At 47.3% G+C, this 19,292-nt stretch overlaps 1 protein-coding gene across 5 annotated transcripts in view; it reads left to right on the top strand.

The window, feature by feature from the left end:
* EXTL3 (exostosin like glycosyltransferase 3) overlaps positions 1-19,292 on the top strand; it is a 220,813-nt gene that overhangs the window by 103,565 nt on the left and 97,956 nt on the right. For 4 of the 5 annotated variants that reach the window (XM_075923258.1, XM_075923261.1, XM_075923259.1 and 1 more), the window contains one exon: positions 3,220-3,375. The gene's annotated coding sequence lies outside the window, so the exon portion shown is untranslated. Of the gene's footprint in view, positions 1-3,219; positions 3,376-15,364; positions 17,015-19,292 lie in introns of those variants that run through there. The other variant, XM_075923262.1, reaches the window with a different exon arrangement.

The raw sequence follows: 19,292 nt of genomic DNA, 5'->3' as shown, positions 1-19,292 counted from the left end.
ATATCCTCTTATCACATCTCCTCCCCCTCGGCCTTAGTCATTGCTTAATGTGCTTTTTTTTAAAAAGTGTTTTGATCAAAAGAATGTAAAAATGTAGGTCTCGCTGCAGCAAGCTGAGACCAGTGGCTAGAAATGGTTTGCCGTGCAAAAGATCTGGAGGATCAGTCTAGACATAAACTAATAGTCTTCATCAGCATGTATAGCGTCAAAAGAAATGGGCTACTTTGGTGCAATTATCAGAATAATGTTGAAATCAGATCAAATAGTATTTTATGTCTCCATTTCCAAACTGTACTTTTGAAATCAAAGGATTATTTTCTTTTTTAGAAATAAATGTGAGGGCCATGAGAGGATTTCAGAGCAGGGAAAATTCTGCTGCTTTGTTTCTCTGAACAAATGAGGGGGCGTTGGTTGATCTCTGTTTAGTACTTTGTCCATTTTAACTTGTTTGTAATCAGCTTTTAACATTCTATGTCTTGAGTCTGCAACCTCTTAAAAGGGATCTCTCCAGAGAGATCCAGAATTGGCACTGGAATTTGTTTTGAGGTGCTTGGTTAGGGCTTATACTATGGCTGATTAACGTACATTGTTTTTACAGAGCTGGATGCACCTAGCAGAGTGCTCAGAGAAAAATGTTTTGGAGAGAACAATACGTTCTCCCTGGTGCACTCCAATTAATTTAATCATCACTTAAACATCTGTATAAATGATTGCAGTCTTTAAGCAAAATTCAACCCCGTGGCAAAGCCAGATCCACATGGAAAGCAAAATATAGAAATAAAGGCTCTTTAACACAAGACACTTTTTAATTTTTAAAGACCACTGTCCAAGATCATTTCCTCTTCATTTACATTATGATTCAATTGACAGTTGAGAGAGGTCTGAGGCAAATAGCATGAAGTTTAATAAGGACAAATGCAAAATACTCCACGTAGGAAGGAACAATCCATTTCACACTTACAAAATTGGAAGTGACTGTCTCAAAAGGAGTACTACAGAAAGGAATATAGGGACCACAAGCTAAATATGAGTCAGCAGTTTGACACTTGCAAAAAAAGCAAACGTGATTCTGGGATGCATTAAGAGGAGTGTTGTGAGAAAGACGTAAGAGGTAATTCTTTTGCTCTGCTCTTCACTGGTTAGGCTTCAAATTGGGTGTTGTGTCCAGTTCTGGGCACCACATTTAAAGAAAGATGTAGAGAAATTGGAGAGGGCCCAGAAAAGAGCAACAAAAATAGTTAGAAGTCTAGAAAACATTACCTATGAGGGGAGACTGAAAGAACTGGATAGTGTAATAAGGGTGTAGTTTAGAAAAGAGAAGATTGAGAGGAGACACAATGGCAGCTTTCAAGTACAGGCAGTCCCCGGGTTGCGTACAAGATAGGGACTGTAGGTTTGTTCTTAAGTTGAATCTGTATGTAAGTCGGAACTGGCGTCCAGATTCAGCCGCTGCTGAAACTGACCGCCAGTTCTGACTTACATACAGAATCAACTTAAGAACCCCAGGCGTCCCCAAGTCAGCTGCTGCTGAAACTGATCAGCAGCTGATTCCAGGAAGCCAAGGGCAGAGCAACTCTGCCTCGGGCTTCCTGTAGTCAGCGCTGGTCAGTTTCAGCAGAAGCTGACTTGGGGACGCCTGGGGCAGAGCAGCTGGGGTGCTGCTGGGTTGCTCCAGTAGCGCCGCTCCTCGGTGCTACTGGACCAACCCAGCAGCACCCCATCTGCTCTGCCCCAGGCGTCCTGATTCAGCCACTGCTGAAACTGACCAGCAGCGGCTGAATCAGGACCTGGGGCAGAGCAGCTGGGGTGCTGCCGGGTTGGTCCAGTAGTGCCCAGAGCGGTGCTGCAGGACCAATCGGCAGCGCCCCAGCTGCTCCGCCCCAGGGTCCAAAACAAAAGCCTGGTCTGCTGGGGGGGGGGGCACACTAGTTGTGCCCCCCACCCCCAGCAGACCAGGGACACGGGGAGCAGAGCCGCAGCGGCAGCGGGGTGCCGCGCCTCTGAGACTTTGCTCTGGCAAAGTCTCAGAGGCGCGGGACCCCGCCGTGGCTGCAGCTTCAGTCCCGGTGCCTGTGGTCTGCTGGGGACGGTCCCCAGCAGACCACAGGCACCGGGACTGAAGCGGCAGCAGCGGAGGGTTCCCGCGCTTCTGAGGCTTTGCTCTGGCAAAGCCTCAGAAGCGCGGGAACCCGCCCGGTGCCCCTGGTCTGCTGGAGACGGTCTCCAGCAGACCAGGGGCACCGGAGCAGCTTACGAACGGGGCTTTCTCGCCCCGGAGCTCGCAGGTAGCAATCCGCCACCTCGACCTCCGGGGAGAGAAAGCCCCGTTCGTAAGTGCTGATCCGACATAAGTCGGATCCGCGTAAGTCAGGGACTTCCTGTACCTAAAAGAGTGTTACAAGGAGGAGGGAGGAAAAATTGTTCTCCTTGAGCTCCGATAATAGGACAAGAAGCAATGGGTTTAAATTGTAATAAGGGTGGTTTAGGTTGACTATTAATAAAAACTTCCTGGCATTTTGGTTAAACACTGGAATAAATTGCTTAAAGAGGTTGTGGGATCTCCATCATTGGAGATATTTAAGAGCAAGTTAGATAAACATCTGTCAGGGATGATTTAGATCTGTGATGTCCAACGAGCTAGCCACATGAGGCTGTTTGGCCAGTTGATTATGGCTAGTTGGCTTTACATTATATTATTTACATTTTCAGAATAATGTGGCTAGCTTGCTATAGCAGCTTCAGAACTGGTTGGACATTAGGGATTTAGACGGTGCTTGGTCCTGCCATGAGGGCAGGAGACTGGACTTGATGACCTCTCGAGGCTCCTTCCAGTTCTATGATTCTGTGGTAGATTCTATGACCAGTTTCTTAACCGAGAGAATTTTCTTGCTTGCATGACACTGCCATTTCTCACAGGATCTGGGACTCTTGAAATCAACAGGGAGATCCTTTTGGTGGTGGAATGTTTTGTTCACGGGAGGCAGGTGGTCAAGGGAGAAGTGGCAGAGCGTTTACCGAACTCTCCTTTTAAAGAAAATGGAGTTAGCTGTCCTATATTAATCGAATACCGAGACAGTGGCTCTTGTGCACCAGTAGACGTTGGCACTCACAAATATAGTGCATGAGACTGGAGTTTTTTGGTTTAAAATGCTTTGTTTCCAAGGAGTCTAGAGACTACAAATGCACTGCAATTAAATAAGCCTTTTTTGTGTGTTTTAGCTGTCCCCCTTGGTCGTCAGTGGGAGCGTGTTGAGATCTGAGCAAAAGGCAGTTGTGAAGGAGGCTGAAAAGTGCCCGAAGTAAACTTTCTCACTGGCGATCACACTACCTGACAGGCTGGAAGCTGGATTCAGGTTGCAGAAACCTGATTTTAAGGTAAGGCATTTACTGTGGATTCACTCGAGCATTACTCTGTATCGTAGCATCCGTGCATGCGACTGCCTAGTCAGTCTGAAATGTGCTTTCTCAAACTGTCCCATGGCCTTGGTCCAGAAGAAATTACACAGTTGTCATCTTATATTCTGGTGTTTTCCAGTGTGCATGGGGCAAAACACATCTCCGTTGTTCCTTCGCGTACCTGCTAAAGAGCCCCTTTTCCAATGGAACCTTGGCACTTATCAGATGTCTGTGACGTGGTACCTCTAATGGAATAGAGCAGGCTGCTGCCAGGCACTGAAATACCTGGGCGCTGGACACATTAAAAGACCTTGAAAGGGGTAAACGTATCCAGGGAGCCCTTACAGCTCTTCTGTCTTGCTGAGTTTGTTTCTGCTGGGTCTGAGAGTTACGGAAGCGTCCTCTATTCCTCGGAAAGATCTTTATTCGGGTAGGCGGGTATAGAGCTCATGCTGTTCCAGAACTGCTGTTGGGGCCTCCCCGGAACAGATCAGGCCAGCTCCCTGAGGAGGTCTGGTTTGAGACCCCGATGGAGAATTCTAGCAGAGGACTGCAATTTTAATTGCTCCAGCTATGCCAGGGGTGGGGAAATCTTTTTTGGGTTGGGGGCTGCTGACTCAGAGAAAAATCAGTCAGGGCTGCACACAAGTAAGAACCAACACAAAAACCCCAAAAGAACAAAAACACCCAACCCTCACTGATGTGGTCCCCGATTGAGAAGCAGAAAGACATGCCCCTCACACACCAGACCCTAGTGGGGCCCAGCCTAGTAGATTATGTGCTCCAGCCTCAGGGTGGGGCAGTGGGTGGGTCTGGAGTGCCAGCACAGGCTTCCCGATGCTGGGGGGGAGGGCCCCAAGCCTCGAGGACCAGCTCTCCCTGAGCTATGCCCTTCACCCTTCTGCAGATATGGTTAGTTCTCATGTCTACAGTTTTCTGCCTCTTATAAAAAAACACTCTGCCTTTTCCTCTATTCTAGTTGTGTTGTGGTTTGGTGAGGGTGAGGCATCACGGCACATGAGACGGGAAATCCACCACATGGGTGTCTATTAGAAAGCAGTGACTGGGAATTTCAGGAAAAGCTTCTCTGCTTGTGGGTGAAGGGAGACAAGCTCCAGCTTTCCCAGTCCTGTTGAATAAAAACTGCTTCCAGTGTCTCAGGAACGGTTCCATGGCAAGTCTATGCTAGAGCTTAGAATAGAACTCAGATCAGCTGACTCCTAGTTCCTTGCTTAAACCACTGTATGAGTGTTCTGTCTCTAGTGTAACTTCAGGAACATCATCACCTCTGCTGGGCCACCCTAAATGTGGACAAACTGCAGCCCTGTGACCTTTGTTACTAATTTAGAAAGGAAGCTGTCTTCTCTCCTCCTGCCCATCCCCCGGGCCCTTTCCTGTTGCCCTTATTAAAATCTGAGTTGTGTGAAAAATGCTTGAATGACTTGATAGAATCCAGATGTTCTCTCTGGGAGCAGGAAGCCCAAATGCTACTACGGACCTGGGAAGCTAAAAATAGTGACAGCATTACCATGAGCATCTTCCTCAATTCAGTGTGCAGCTCCTCTCACCAGATGCTCTTTGGGTGATGGAGGCAGATGGAACAGGGTGCAGGCAAATAGCTTGCTAGCTTGATCACGCAGTATTTTAATTGATTTTTGTTTTCATTACGCTAGCGCCTAAAGGCTCCAGTGGAGAACAGGGCCCCATTATGGTAGGCACTGAAAAGACACACCGTAAGAGACAGCCCTTGCCCAAAGAGCTTATAATCAAATTTAAGATAAGACAAAGCAAGTGAGTATAACAAACAACTGAAGGGAGAAGGAAGAAAAGCACAGGCCAGGCATGTGCATAGTTTGATCGTCCAGATCATGGGAAGTGTTGCTCATTTAGGCCAACTCTACGCTAAAGGGGAAGGTCGAATTAAGATGCGCAACTCCAGCTATAAGGTTATCTGTTAGTCTATAAGGTGCCACAGGACTACTTCTTGTAACTCCAGCTATGTTAATTACATAGCTGGAGTCGACACACCTTAATTTGTGTTTCCCCACTGCGGGAGTCCGATGGGTGCAAACACTCCCATTGGCTTTCATTACTCCTCACAGGAGCAGGAGTACTAGCCACCAACAGGAGCGCCCTCTGAGTTTGATTTAATAGGTCTTTACTAGATCCACTAAATGGAACTCCAGAAGATCGATCGTGGTAGCATCGATCTTCCCCCATCAAGATAATCCTAGAATGTGTCTCAGCCTTTCCATCATCATGTGGCTGACTTCCTGGGAGCACTGCAACTGAGGTGGGTTGTAGGAGAGGGGCTGAAGGAGGCAAAAGCATTACTGTGGATTAATCAAAGCACTGCTTCCCATGTGTATGTGGAAGGAAGCACGGAGGCATCTGAGGAAGAAGTGGGTAAATGGGCATTCAGGGCTAGCATTGCAGGCAATGCAGAGGGGGCGGGGAGCAATGTGATATGAGCAGCTTTTGTTTCATGCAGCGTCGATTATAGTAATGTTGCTATGGCCACAGATTGTCAAGTAGCTGCAGCCAGTGTATGGATTTCCTCTCTGAATACATCCTTACACTGAGATGTGTTGGGTTCTGGAATAATCTTCCCAGAGAGGCTCTTTGGCTGGTGGCATTTCAAACTAGTCAAGAGCTCTGCCTTAGGAAGATGTTCTGAGGAGTCCCTATGGGGGTGGTAGTCCCAAGAGGCTAGAAGAGCAAGGAAGCCGATACTGCACGTCTTCCCTCACCCTGCTCCACCCCCACAGAGTGTTGTCGGGCAGGCATCTGTTCCCCTGCAGAACGGTAGGGCTCCAATGGCAGAGCTATGAGAGGCCGTGGCGGTGCCTCCTGCCGCCGCGGTGACGGAAGGATTTGTAGTTCTTTGCCTGAGCACAAAGGAATCTTTATTAAACAGGGCGTCTTTGGCAGGCTAGCCAGGCAGTGGCTTTCTGCTCTTTCACTGTTGGGCATCGGAGGGCATCTTTGGTTTGGTTTCCCTTTGTTCTCTCTGCAGTAAAGATCCCCCTCTCGCTGAGGAATCCGTCAGAGGGCTCTTGTCCCCCTGGGCAGCCAGGCAGGGAGTAGGGGTGTTAGATAGCAGGTAACTGAATAGTCGAGTAACCTCATGAATTCTTATTGGTTACTCGACTATTCTGTCATCCTCGGGGGTAGGGCCGGCAGCCAGTGCGCTCCTGGCCCCACTCCCGGGGAGTCCCCTGTCACCCTGCACTGCTGCCTCTGTATCTGATACAGAGGTAGCAGCATGGGGTAGCAACAGCCCCTGTCCACAGGGGGGAGGTCCGAGCTCCCCGCGGATAGAGATTGCTCCGCCTTCCCTATCCATGGGGTGCTCGGACCTCCTGTGGATAGAGGCTGCTCCATGAGAGGTGGAGCTGCTTCGCAGATAGAGGCAGCAGTTTGTGTGGGGCAGGTGGCACTGTGGAGCTGGTGCTGGGGGGAACTGCTTTTAAGCCAGCTCCCCCCAGCACCAGTTCCTGCTCCCCTCCCCCCCTTTTTCCCCTTCCCCTCGCTGCTGCGCTGCCTCTAATAGAGAGGCAGCAAGGGAGCGTGTGTTGTCAACAAGATTAACCAATAAGCCTAGGCCTATCGGTTAATCGTAGGGTCGACTACACATTGACATCCCTGGTGGGGAGGGAAGCAAGTGTTAGTTTTGTGCTGAAGCACAGGCCTCTGGAACAAGCTTTGTCTCCGTTGTGCTCCTGGGTGGACTCCATTGAAAAGCAAATGATTTCGCAACTGCATGGAATGGATTCTGCTTGTAGCCTTGGGAGTTTCCAGCTTCAGCCAATATTTTGTCCCAGCAGCGCCGATTGACTCCGTCTAACAAAGGTCATGTGAGAGCACAGCACTGTGAACAAGGCTCTCCTGCATTTTACTCTCTCCTCTGCGGGCTCGGGCACTTGACTGCTCTCTGGCTCAGTTTCCCCACGACTTCGACCTCATGTCTGTCTGCCTGTTAATGTCCTGTCCTTTCAGGCTGCCTGTGCTATTAAACTGTTTGTGCTGGGCCTTGGAGAGGAATGAATGTTACTTGTACAGTGCCTTGGATTTACATGCATGCTTCAAAGATGTGGGATTTCTGTAACAGCGGTTGCAGCTCCAGATACTGGGGCCTTATGGGACAGTGATCTACTTGACAACAAGCAGCATTTGCCATCTTCCATGGGTGGGAGAAATTCAAGCAGCTGTCCTCCTCCCTGGAGCTGTGGGAGAAAAAGGAAAGAGCAGGGTATGGAATGAGGAGCAGTGAAGGCAGATTTCAGGAGAATGACATGTAAAATTTCCTCCTTTATATCTCACTTAGCGCTTCTCACCTTATGGTCTGAAAGCACTTCTTTTGCAACTGTAATAAGATAGGGCTGTGTCTTGAGAGACGTGGACCTAAAACGTGGCACAGAGGTTCTGGAGGGATGCTGAGGATGGAGGGGAAGAGAAATGAAATCAGGGCACGTGTGCATTTTACTTTGTTGCCTTTGAGTTTCTAGCTTTGGCTCCCTTCTTCCTACTGTTTCTGCTGTGAATAAATTGGCAAGCAGCACTTTCTTGAAACAAATTGAAAAATGTAACTGTTTTTAGACAGCTTGAAAAGCAGGAAATCCTAATGAAGAGCAGGGTGTTATCAGCTAGCTATCAACTTAGACCAGCAGCTAGTGCTTCACGCCACTGCATTCAGCTTGCCTGTAGCATGCTGAGCACTTCTGGGGGATACGCACTGTGGCTCTTGGACAATAGCACAGATTAGATTTGTGCATATACATTGAACAAACAAGCTTGACTCTTGTGAATGGTCGGACTTTGGCCCCTTCTAAGACCTGCAAGGGTTGAAGCTTGTGCCATTGGTCAATGGAAAGCTCGTTTGCCCTAAATCTGCTGTGTCTGCTGTAGGGATGTTAAATATAGGTTAATTAACTAAGTGACTAGTAGATGGATTTTCCATTGATTAGTCGATAAGCGGGGGAACCGCAGTGGGCGGAGTTAACCCTGCTGCGGCTCTGCCTTTTAAATGTATTAAGAGCCTGCTTAGTCATCCGTCATCCCCTCACCTCCCCCCCGCTGCACTTCTGATTTGTAAATGTATTAACAGGCTCTTAATACATTTATAAAGCAGAGTCGCAGTATCCAGGACTGGGCGTGAGCCAGGAATCAGCTGATCCCCAGCTTGCGTCTGTTCCTCGCTATTCCTCTTCCCCCCCCGCGGAGATGGTGCTGGGGGGAATTTGGCCTCTATCAGAGGCAGCGGGCACGGAGGGGAGGCGAGAAGCAACTAGTCGAGGATCTAGTTGACAACCGAAAGCTTATTTGATAATCGGATAGTCGACTAGTCGCTTACATCCCTTGTCTCCTGTTTGCTCAAGTGCTCTTCATAAGAGCTAATAAGTGAAGCCCTGCACATCCGCAGGTATCTGCATATCGGCTCATTTTAGTGGCTATGGATGCAGATACAAATTTTGTATCTAGAACCCTGCAATTTTGTAGATTACCATTTTATCTCAGTGGGTATCCACATCTGCGTGTGTTGATGCAGATATCCATGGTTCATTTTTGTAGCTATGGATGTGGACACAAATTCGGTATCCGCGCAGAGCTCTAGTAATAAGCAGATACAGTCCAAAGTAGAAGGTGGGATCATAAACTCCCTTGGTGGATCCATATATGACCCCTTCCCTCAACGCACCATCACATAGGAACATGTATGGCAACTTCTAACGTGTCTCGGATGCATGCAGGATCTCTAGCCTTACAGTACAACCTGTTTGATGCCCCGTCCTGCATGCTGAATTCTGTTTTAAAGCAGGGAGTTCTTGGAAAAGATGCTCCTGTCCTGCAGGAGAGGCAGGATACCTGTTTCCTCCACACAGAACTTCTCCAGTAGCCAACAGACAAGACTCTTCTTAGTCTCTCCCTTGTCTTCCTCTTGCTGCTCACCCCTTCATCACGTGCAGTACCCACGTGCTGTGTCGTCTTGTGATTTTGTTAGCTGTTTGTTGCAGGCTCGCCTTTTGTACAGCATCTAGTATAAAGGGGAACCTCACACAGGGACCTCTTGGTGCTTCTGAAATATAGATGGTATCTATACTAAGAAAGCTCTTGTTCTAAGTGTATAAGAACTACCTGGAAACTTCCCCCTCCTTTGTTTGCATAATCACAGTTTTTAACATTCCTATTATGTGCTTCAGCCCAATCAGCTTTCACTTCGTTGTTCTGAGATTACTTATCTGGGAGAGACGGAGGTTCCTAATGTTAAATGGGTTTGAAATTACTGCATTAAATATCTGTAATTGGAGTTGCAATGCTGGGATCACTTGAGTCTTGGGGTTTGCAGTAGGCAGGAATTAATAGGGACATGTGCTTTTTTAGGGGAGGAGGTTGCTGGTTTTGCAGCAGTGATTTCGTTTAAAGAGCTCACTCAGTGCACCTTACATAAGAATGGCCATACTGGGTCAGACTAAAGGTCCATCTAGCCCAGTATCCTGTCTGCCGACAGTGGCCAATGTCATGTGCCCCAGAGGGAGAGAACACAGCAGGTAATCCTCACGTGATCCCTCTCCTGTCATCCATTTCCAGACAAACAGAGGCTAGGGACACCATTCCTACCCATTGTGGCTAATAGTCACTGATGGACCTAACCTCCATGAATCTATCAAGTTCTTTTTTGAACCCTGTTAAAGACCCAGTCTTCACCACATCCTCTGGCAAGGAGTTCCACAGGTTGACTATGAGGAAAAACTTCCTTTTGTTTGTTTTAAACCTGCTGCCTATTAATTTCATTTGGTGACCCCTAGTTCTTATGTTATGGGAATAAGCAAACTTTTCCTTATTCACTTTTTCCACACCAGTCGTGATTTTATAGACATCTATCATATCCCCCCTTAGTGTCCTCTTTTCTAAGCTGAAAAGTCCCAGTCTTTTTAATCTCTCTTCATATGGGACCCGTTCCAAACCCCTAATCACTTTTGTTGCCCTTTTCTGAACTTTTTCCAATGCCAATATATCTTTTTTGAGATGAGGTGACCGCATCTGAGTGCAGTATTTTCAAGATGTGGGTGTACCATGGTTTTATATAGAGGCAATAAGATATTTTCTGTCTTATTCTCTATCCCTTTTTTAATGATTCCTAACATTCTGTTTGCTTTTTTGACTGCTGCTGCACACTGAGTGGATTTTTTCAGAGAACTATCCACAATGACTCCAAGATCTCTCTCTTAAGTAGTTGTAGCTAAATTAGTCCCCATCATAATGATGCATAGTTGGGATTATTTTTTCCAATGTGCATTAATTTACATTTATCAACATTAAATTTCTTTGCCATTTTGTTGCCTAATTATTTAGTTTGGTGAGATCTTTTTGAAGCTCCTAACAGTCTGCTTTGGTGTTAACTATCTTGAACAGTTGGGTATCATCTGCAAATTTTGCCACCTTACTGTTTATGCAGCTGTGTTGGAGCAAAGAGGAGCGGCTGCCCGGCTAGCCGTGGTGTTCAGCCCAGGTGCACCACGGTCCACATGAGCTAGAGCACAGGGGAAGCTGCCTGGTCAGCTGGCCGCGGTGTTCAGCAGAAGCAGAGGCTGCGCCGTGCTCCAGCTGATAGGGTGGCTTCTCTGCTCCAGCCCATGTGGAGCATGGTGCACCTGGGCTGAACACCATGGCCAGCTGGCTGGGCAGCTGCTCCTCTTTGCTCCAGCCCAGCTGTACCACGCTCAGCCCGGGGAGACTTCACCTTGCTCCAGCTGGGCTGGAGCAAAGAGGAAAGGCTTCCCAGCCAGCAGGAGAGTGGCGCAGCCTCCCCAGGCTGAGCGCGGTGCAGCTGGGCAGGAGCAAAGAGGAGCGGCTGCCTGTGGTTTCCAGCCCAGGTGCACCTCGCTTTACCTGGGCTGGAGCAGAGGAGAAGCCGCCCGATCAGCTGAAGCGCGGTGCAACCTCTGCTGAACATCAAGCCGGCATCCCCTTCTCCAACTCCTCCTGCATCCAGATTTCCTCCCAGAGCTTGTACCTCTCACCCCTTCCCACACCCAAATCCCTCATTCCCACCGCAGAGCCCCCACATCCTGTCTCAACCCTGTGAGGTTATGGCTAGACTGCAGGAGTTTTTCCAGGATTCCAGAGGTATCCCAGAAAAACTCTTCTGCATCTAGGGATGCGTTTGTTCTTCCTTTTTTGTAGTGGAAGAGAAAACATGCTCTTTCAGTAACCCCTATATTCCTCGTTCCATGAGGAATAAGGGGGCTGCCAAAAGAAGGAGTTTTTCTGACATTTGGTCCAGTCTAGACAGGCCAAATGTTGGAAAAATCTCTTCCCACAGAAGAATTGGAAAAAAAGTGGCAGTGTAGAGTATATAAGGGCTGGGGATAGCAAGTGATGGAGAGGAGGAGAATAGAGAGGGGGGGCTTCAAGGAGGGGGTGGAGTTTTGGGGGGAGGGGTGGGGCAGTAGATCTTTGCTTGTTCTGAGATTTAAAAAGTGATCTTGAGTGTAAAAAGGTTGGAGACCACTGGTCTAGATAATTTATAAACGTATTATACATGTAAAATGCAAATGAAGAGTCAGTAAGATTTGGGGGATTGCTACCACTCTTGCCTCCCTCGTTTACTCTGGCGTGCACAATGAAACCCTATACTTCTAGTAAAGAAGTAATAATAGGCTCTTCTGTGCTCCTTATAAGAACATAAGATTGGCCACACTGGGTCAGATCAGTTGTCCGTCCAGCCCAGTATCTTGTCTGCTGACAGTGGCCAATGGCAGATGCCCCAGAGGGAGGGAACACAACAGGTAATCCTCATGTTATTTCTCCCCTGTCACCCATTCCCAGACAAATAGAGGCTAGGGTTACACTGTCCTTCCCTCTCCCCTCCCCCATGTGGTTAAAACACAGGGTGAAAGCGATTTTTAAGTGGGTTCCCTAAAGGGCTCCATACGAACAGCCTCACTGGGTTAGACTAATGGTCCATCTAGTCCATCCTGACTTCTGACAGCCGCTGATGCCGGGTGCTTCAAAGGGAATGAATGGACCATTAAGTGACCCAGCCCTTGTTGTCAAGTTCCAGACCAGGGTGCTGATAAGCTGTTGCTCAGCTTGATCCTGTCCATACTGAAGGCGTGAATGTTGTTGTCTAGATGGGATCTTGGTTCTGGCATTGGAATTTAAAAGAAAAGCTGCTTAATGCTTAATAATGAATGTGGGAGACGGATGAGGTCTTGGAATGGTGCCACCATCTGAATTAAGGAGAGGTCTGATAAGGAGATGAAAGAGAAGTGAACAAACGGGAACCAGGTGAAGTTTCTAAAGGCGCAGGAATGAGGAAAGGAGACAGAAATCAGCTTTGTTTCTCCTAAGTCATTCTTTCAAAGCTCACATGCTCGTTGCTCTGAGTCATTCCATGGTGAATTCGCTTCTGCAGGTGGTTAGAAGCTAAATGCTTTAAATTACGACTTTACTGTTGAGTTCTATCTCTGTGCCTCACACGCAGACAGCTTCCTACTACCATCCAAGTCAGCCGAAGCACAGCAGGAAATGAAAGACCGGAGATGGTGGCATGGGCTAATGAAATGATGGGATGGTAAAAAACCATCAACTGTGGTTTTATGTGCACATCTTGTTTCATCTGTGGGAGTGTGCAGTGTATTTTGTCTTGTGAATCATAGAGTCATAGAACACTAGAACTGGAACCTTGAGAGGTCATTGAGTCCAGTCCTCTGTCCTCATGGCAGGACCCTGTACCACCTAGACCATCCCAGATAGATGTTCTTATGTTCTTATGTCTGTCCAACCCGCTCTGAAATGTCTCCAGTGATGGAGATTCCACAACCTCCCTGGGCAATTTATTCCAGTGTTTCACCACCCTGATAGTTAGGAACTTTTTCCTAATGTCCACCCTAAACCTCCCTTGCTACAGTTTAAGCCCATTGCTTCTTGTCCTATCACCAAAGGCCAAGGAGAACAATTTTTCTCCCTCTTCCTAGGAACATCCTTTTAGATACATGAAAACTGCTATCATGTTCCCTCTCAGTCTTCTCCTTTCCAAACTAAACAAGCCCAGTTATTTCAGTCTTCCCTCATAGCTCATGTTCTCTAGACCTTCAATCATTCTTGTTGCTCTTCTCGGGACCTTCTCCAGTTTCTCCACATCTTTCTTGAAATATGATGCCCAGAACTGGACACAATACTGCAATTGAGGCCTAATCAGCACAGAGTAGAGGGGAAGAATGACTTCTTGTGTCTTGCTCACAACACACCTGTGAATGCATGATCATTTGAAGGAACCATGTCCTTTAAAGATGCAGAGGTGTAAATATATTCTGTAGGGGATGCCACTGAAGAGAACCACATCATGCAAATCAAGGAAGGAAAACGTGTGTAATAAATAAAAATGCGGGTGTGAGGAACAGATGCAGACCCGTTGGCTTCTTGTACTGAAATTTCAGATAGTTACCGAAGTTAGCGAGTGCATGTGGTGCTTTCCTCTTCTCTCGCTACCTGACCTATTATCAGAAAAGTGACCATGACAATGGCATAATCTTAGTCTTACGCTACCATATCTGCTGCCCCAAGTGTTTTCCGATCACAAGTGCTGCCTTATCGCCAAACAGGTCTTTATTCTTCTTGGCCTTGTGGTGTCCTCCTAACGATGGAAGGGCGAGCTAGGTTCTGTCCTACTTTTTGCATCACCAGCACAACAGTAAGCTAAATTCCCAGTGTAGATTCTTTTCCTAGTGATGAACCGAGAAGCAGAAAGTGACGCTATCGGCTCCCAAGAGCTATGAATGTAGCACATAGAAAAAAATCATCTATTGATTTAGAGATGGAAGCCATTGAGAGTAACTTTAGAACAGGGGTCTCAAACTCTTAGCCTACAGGCATCTACAGCGAGAGCGGTTACACAGTCTGGCTCGCGTGGCTGTCGGTACATGGGTCCCTGTGGCCCGGGGAAGGGAAGGTTGTCTGTACCCTTCCCCCAAGCCCAGCCCCTCCCATTCTGCCCTCTCCCCCCAGTTGCATCATTTCCCCCCAAACCTCCTTCCCTGAGGGATGTGGCCTTGGGGATTACTGGGGACCCTGAAGCGGGACAGCAACAGGGGTCTGGCTCCCCCACACTCACCGTGGCGGCAGGAATCGTGGGGAAACGAAGCAACACAGCAGTCTACTCTGCTGCACCATCCACCAGACCAGGAGTGCAGTGGGCTGGGGCTCTCTGCTTCTCTCTGCACAGGGCCTGGGGCAGCTGCTCCGAACCGGCCTATGGACGGGACAGCTCTGCACACACCTCCCTTGGGCCACAGGGATGTGCCGGCGGGGGAGCCACTCTAGCCCTGCTGTGCTGTGGGTGGTGGCCGCGGGGGCCCCGGCTGTTTTAAATTGCCTGGGGGCGGCAGGTGGGGAAGAGGATGTGCGGGCGGGGGGAGGAGCAGGCAGGGCTGGCACACAGAGAAGGATGTGTGGAGACCCCTGTCCCTCCAGAGCTGTTGCTCTAAGGAGGGTTTGAGGACCAGCCTGGTCCCTGAGGTAAATTGAGTTTGAGACTCCTGCTGTAGAACTTGACTGTTCACCTGAGGGTCCCTTTTCTTCTACAGCTGCCCTGTTAAGAAATCTAGAGCTCTGTCCTGGGGTCTTCCACAGTCAGATCATGCTTTTAAGGACAAACTTTGCTGCTAATACTTGAAGCTACTTATTTTTTCTGATTATGTTCTGCAATATATATATATATTTTTCTATATACGAATATATATATTTATATACAGCAGAATATATATGTGTGTGTGTGTGTGTGTGTGTGTGTGTGTGTGTGTATGTGTATATATGTATATATATATATATATATATATATATATATATATATATATATATATATATATATGTATATTTGCTAAGGTTCCTATAGATGAGTCATCTCCTCCCAGGAGCGTTAAAAGTTGTTAGCTTTTCTATTAGAAGTCAAATTGTGTGAGGGTTAGCACTTGACACTTCAGAAAAAGGAAGAATTCCCATAGCTTGAAACTTGGCATGTTAACACTGCCATCTGGGAGCAATTTTCAGTTTTAATTTAAAAATAAACTGTAAAAAAAACAAAACTCTAAAAAACAGTTTGGCCTTTCCAATGCATTATAAAAGAATTTCCCAAAGGCACTCTTCTGTGTTCATGTATTTAAACTCTGTGGAATGCTGTGCTATCAACTATCTATTAAGCTGCAAAACCAGGAACAAAAATGTGCTGTAAATACAAAATCGCGCATTGTCTTCATATGAACCATGTATTCTTCATAAGGATCATTCAGGAGCCATTGACATTGGAAATATGTAGACAGCACTTTTTTTTTAAGCAAACAGTAACAGATCCTGTGACATGCGATATACAATAACACAGGGATCCTAGTGTTTTCTGGGTCTCTGAGCGCAAACCAGAAAATCAGTTATATAACACTTATATCATTTTGTAAATGCCGATGTTGTGGTTGTGTGCGCACACCACTGCCCTCTGCTGGGTGGACGATGCCTGACTGAGCTAGCAAAGAAGTGTGTTTGGGTTTGGTTTTAAAACTAGCAAGCTGGTCTGCAGATTCTCAGCAGTGTGTCTTTGGCCATGGGCTTGCAGCACTGCAAACAGTGGGTGGATTTTGCCTACCTGCCCCTGATGTTCCAGTTTCTTTGCTCTGGGACCTGTAAGCAGGACGCTCTCCTGAGTTGTGGGAAGCTGCTGTCTCACTCTCTTGACCAGTGCCCTGTCTAGTGTGACCCACCCTTCCCCCAACCACCATTATGAAAGTGGTGGAGCAAAACAGCAGAGAAGATCTGCCATTCCTGTCTTCACTCATCCCTCCTGAATGACCAAGGCAGTGAGAACTGAGATTGAAGGAGATTGTGAGGGCAGGGGGGAGAGAGACTGAAAAACCTCGCTGGAAGCAGCCCGAGGCAACAGTGAAAGGAGGGGGTACACGGATATAAAAAGCACTATGTAGGTGGCAGTGTCAAACATTGTCCCCAGTTCAAAGCCAGCTGTGCTCCCTGGATCACCGAAAGCAAACGCTATTTCAGATCGAATTATCTGCAGTGAGAATTGGAGGAATACTCTGAAGACCCGGCAGGGACTTCTGCAGAGAACAGATGACCTTTAGTAACGTCTGTTGGGGGAGGAGAGAAGGAAGGTGGAAGAGCCAAACGAACTGCAGTCACCGGTCTGCAGGACTGCATGCTCGTATGATAGCACAAAGAGGTGAACGCCTGAGGTCCCACAGTGAGCTTGTGACACAGCTGGGTCAAGTTGCCTGGTTGCTCCATCTGCAAGAACGTCCTTCCTCACTGTAGAACTCCCTGTACTCTGCTCAGCCCTGCTCCTGGGCAGTGCAAACCTTCCCTGCTCTGCTCGGATGGGAGAAGGCGGCGATCAGGGAATCATCCGAATGGCATGAGCGAGGTGACTCACAACCAGAGGACTGCCCCACACCAGCATTGTGTCAGTGGTCTTTCTAAACAAGGCAGAGTTTTTCAGCAATTGGACTGTAACAGCTTTGTGGCGTTCACCTCCGACATCTTACCCATGCTATTAGAAGATGTTGAACCTGCTGGGAAAGGTGAAATGGGCTCTGTGAACACATGTGACTCACAGGTGGGTGTGTTTCTTTGGAAAGAGAGGGGATCTTTGGCTAGACAGCCTTTGGGGGAGGAACCCCAGGGAGTGGCTGAAACCAGACGACTGGTTACAAGCAGAATTTTGGTGCTTTTATTATTGCTGAAGTCTTCGTTAGTAAAGCCAAACAGCAGGATTTGGACTCAGTGTAGTGTTTGGACTATATAGAGCAGGTTGGGCAAGATCACATGGATCTTTTGCTCTTGACTCTTCATATTTGTTTCCAAAGTCCATGACTTTCAGTATCGTGTAAACAGGAAAGGCTGCCTGTGAGCCACTATACAGGGTGGTTGGGAAGGAAATTAAAGATAATCTAGTATGTCCCGAAAACTAAATGAATGCTTTGCCTTGGCGTTCAGTAAGGCTTGATAATATGGAACATGGACCTGAATGCAGTACCACTGCTGGAAATCAATATCCAGAAATGGAAGCCACCATCTCTGAGGTGAAAGAAAAAAACCGTACAGCTTGATGTGCTTGAATCAGGGGGACCAGATAATTTCCATCCCTAAATACTGAAAGAACTGGCACGTGAGGCTGGTAGTTGAGTGATGAGGGTTTTTAATATATCTGTCTCCATCTGTTCACATCCCTACTCCACTCCACCCCGAAGCCGAGGGTAAAAGAAGTAGGATAGGGACACCTCCAAGTAGAGGTATCTCTGCTTAGAGGGCAGAGGTTAGCGGAGAAGTGGGCATGGAGGGGAAATAGGTGGCTAGTGATGGAGAGCGGAGACAGGAGCAGTGTGTGTAGGCATGGAGAGGAGGGGTTTGGAGCCATCAGTAGGGTGTGGGAGAAGGTGGATACCAGCACCATCCAAAGAATTGCAGGGCGACGAGCTTTCTCCTAACACTGAACAAGAGATTTTACTGTGAGAAGGAAAAGAGAACTGTCCATAAAGCTATTCTGCCTTCTTCCTCCTTTCCTCTGCCTACATCCCCTCCTGCCTGTTTTCCTGCTCTAGTAAAGTGGCTTGTTTGTTTTTTAAAGACACAATACACCCATCCTCATTATGTGGAGTTAGTGGTCCACATTATGGGGGTTTTGAAGGACAGCTCTTTTGAAAGCCAGAGAGGATAACTGGACTAAAGACGTAACCCAAGAAGGGCCTTCGTCATTAACATAGAGGAGAGACCTTTTTCAGTCCCTCCACTGATGGATTCCAAACAGCAGATCTAATTGAGTCCATTACAGTATGTAGGCCAATATTTAGGCCAGTGCCGTTGGCTGATTTGGAGGACCATATAACTTACCACTACTGAGAAATCAAACAGCTTTGGATCCCTGAGACTCGTGGCATTCGTTGTGAAAATTGCTTCACAGAGCATTTGTTCAGTGCACTGGTGCAGGTAACAGGGAGAGAATTGAGGTGGTTTGCTGCTGAAGTAGCTTATTAGCTCATGTTGTCAGTTCCTCATAGGAGAAGTTTCCCACCCTTTCGTTAATTTAATGAGCCTTTATGCATCATCCTGACCTAGCAAACATTGAGTTTCTCCATCTCCTTAGAAGAGCTCCCTTGATTTAAGTCGTTTCTACTTCATGGAACCTCATGGGGAGGAAATGCTGCCAGGTTTAATGAGCAGAAGTGGCAAGCAACGTCAGAGTGCGTTGGCCTCCGGAAAGGATCTCGTTTCACCTTCATTTCATCATTTGTCTGTTGCAGAAGAGCTGGTTTAAGGTTGCATCTGATTTGGAAGTATGAAAGTTTCTACAGCACGGCTACGGACGTGCAGAGGTGGGCGGGTGACTCATGAGAGACGCACTGAGGTTTCTGTGGATATTTACCCACCTGTGTCTCTTTTGATGCACTGCTGATGGCAAAGTTTGTTCTGTTTTCCCTTTCCCATGATCACTCAGGCTCTAGTAATCATAGGAGGTTTTAAAAGGCTCTGAATTGGGGCAACAAGAAATCATGATCATGGAAACTTGAATGTCACATTGAGTAATCAGAACATGTATTTATTTATCACCACCTGTTCAGAATGCTCCCTGCAAGCCGCCCATGTGTGAGCTAAAGAACCTTTAAGCTGAATATTACTTAAAATGTGCTTGCTCTGAGACACATGACTATGTAAAACTGGCATCTTCACATTTACCATCATAATTTTTGTTTTCTATCATGCTGTTTGCATGCACATAGTCATCATTTTTCCCAAAAGAAGCATACAGTCTAAAATTAAATTGATAACACAAAGATGATTATATACCAAGAGGTCTTAGAGTCAATTCTAAGGGGAAACATGTAATAAAATACTGT

Source organism: Pelodiscus sinensis, chromosome 3 (genome assembly GCF_049634645.1).
Source record: "Pelodiscus sinensis isolate JC-2024 chromosome 3, ASM4963464v1, whole genome shotgun sequence".
NCBI lineage: Eukaryota > Metazoa > Chordata > Testudines > Trionychidae > Pelodiscus > Pelodiscus sinensis.
The sequence above is the reverse complement of the archived record's forward strand: the minus strand, read 5'-3'. Positions and strand labels throughout refer to the sequence as shown.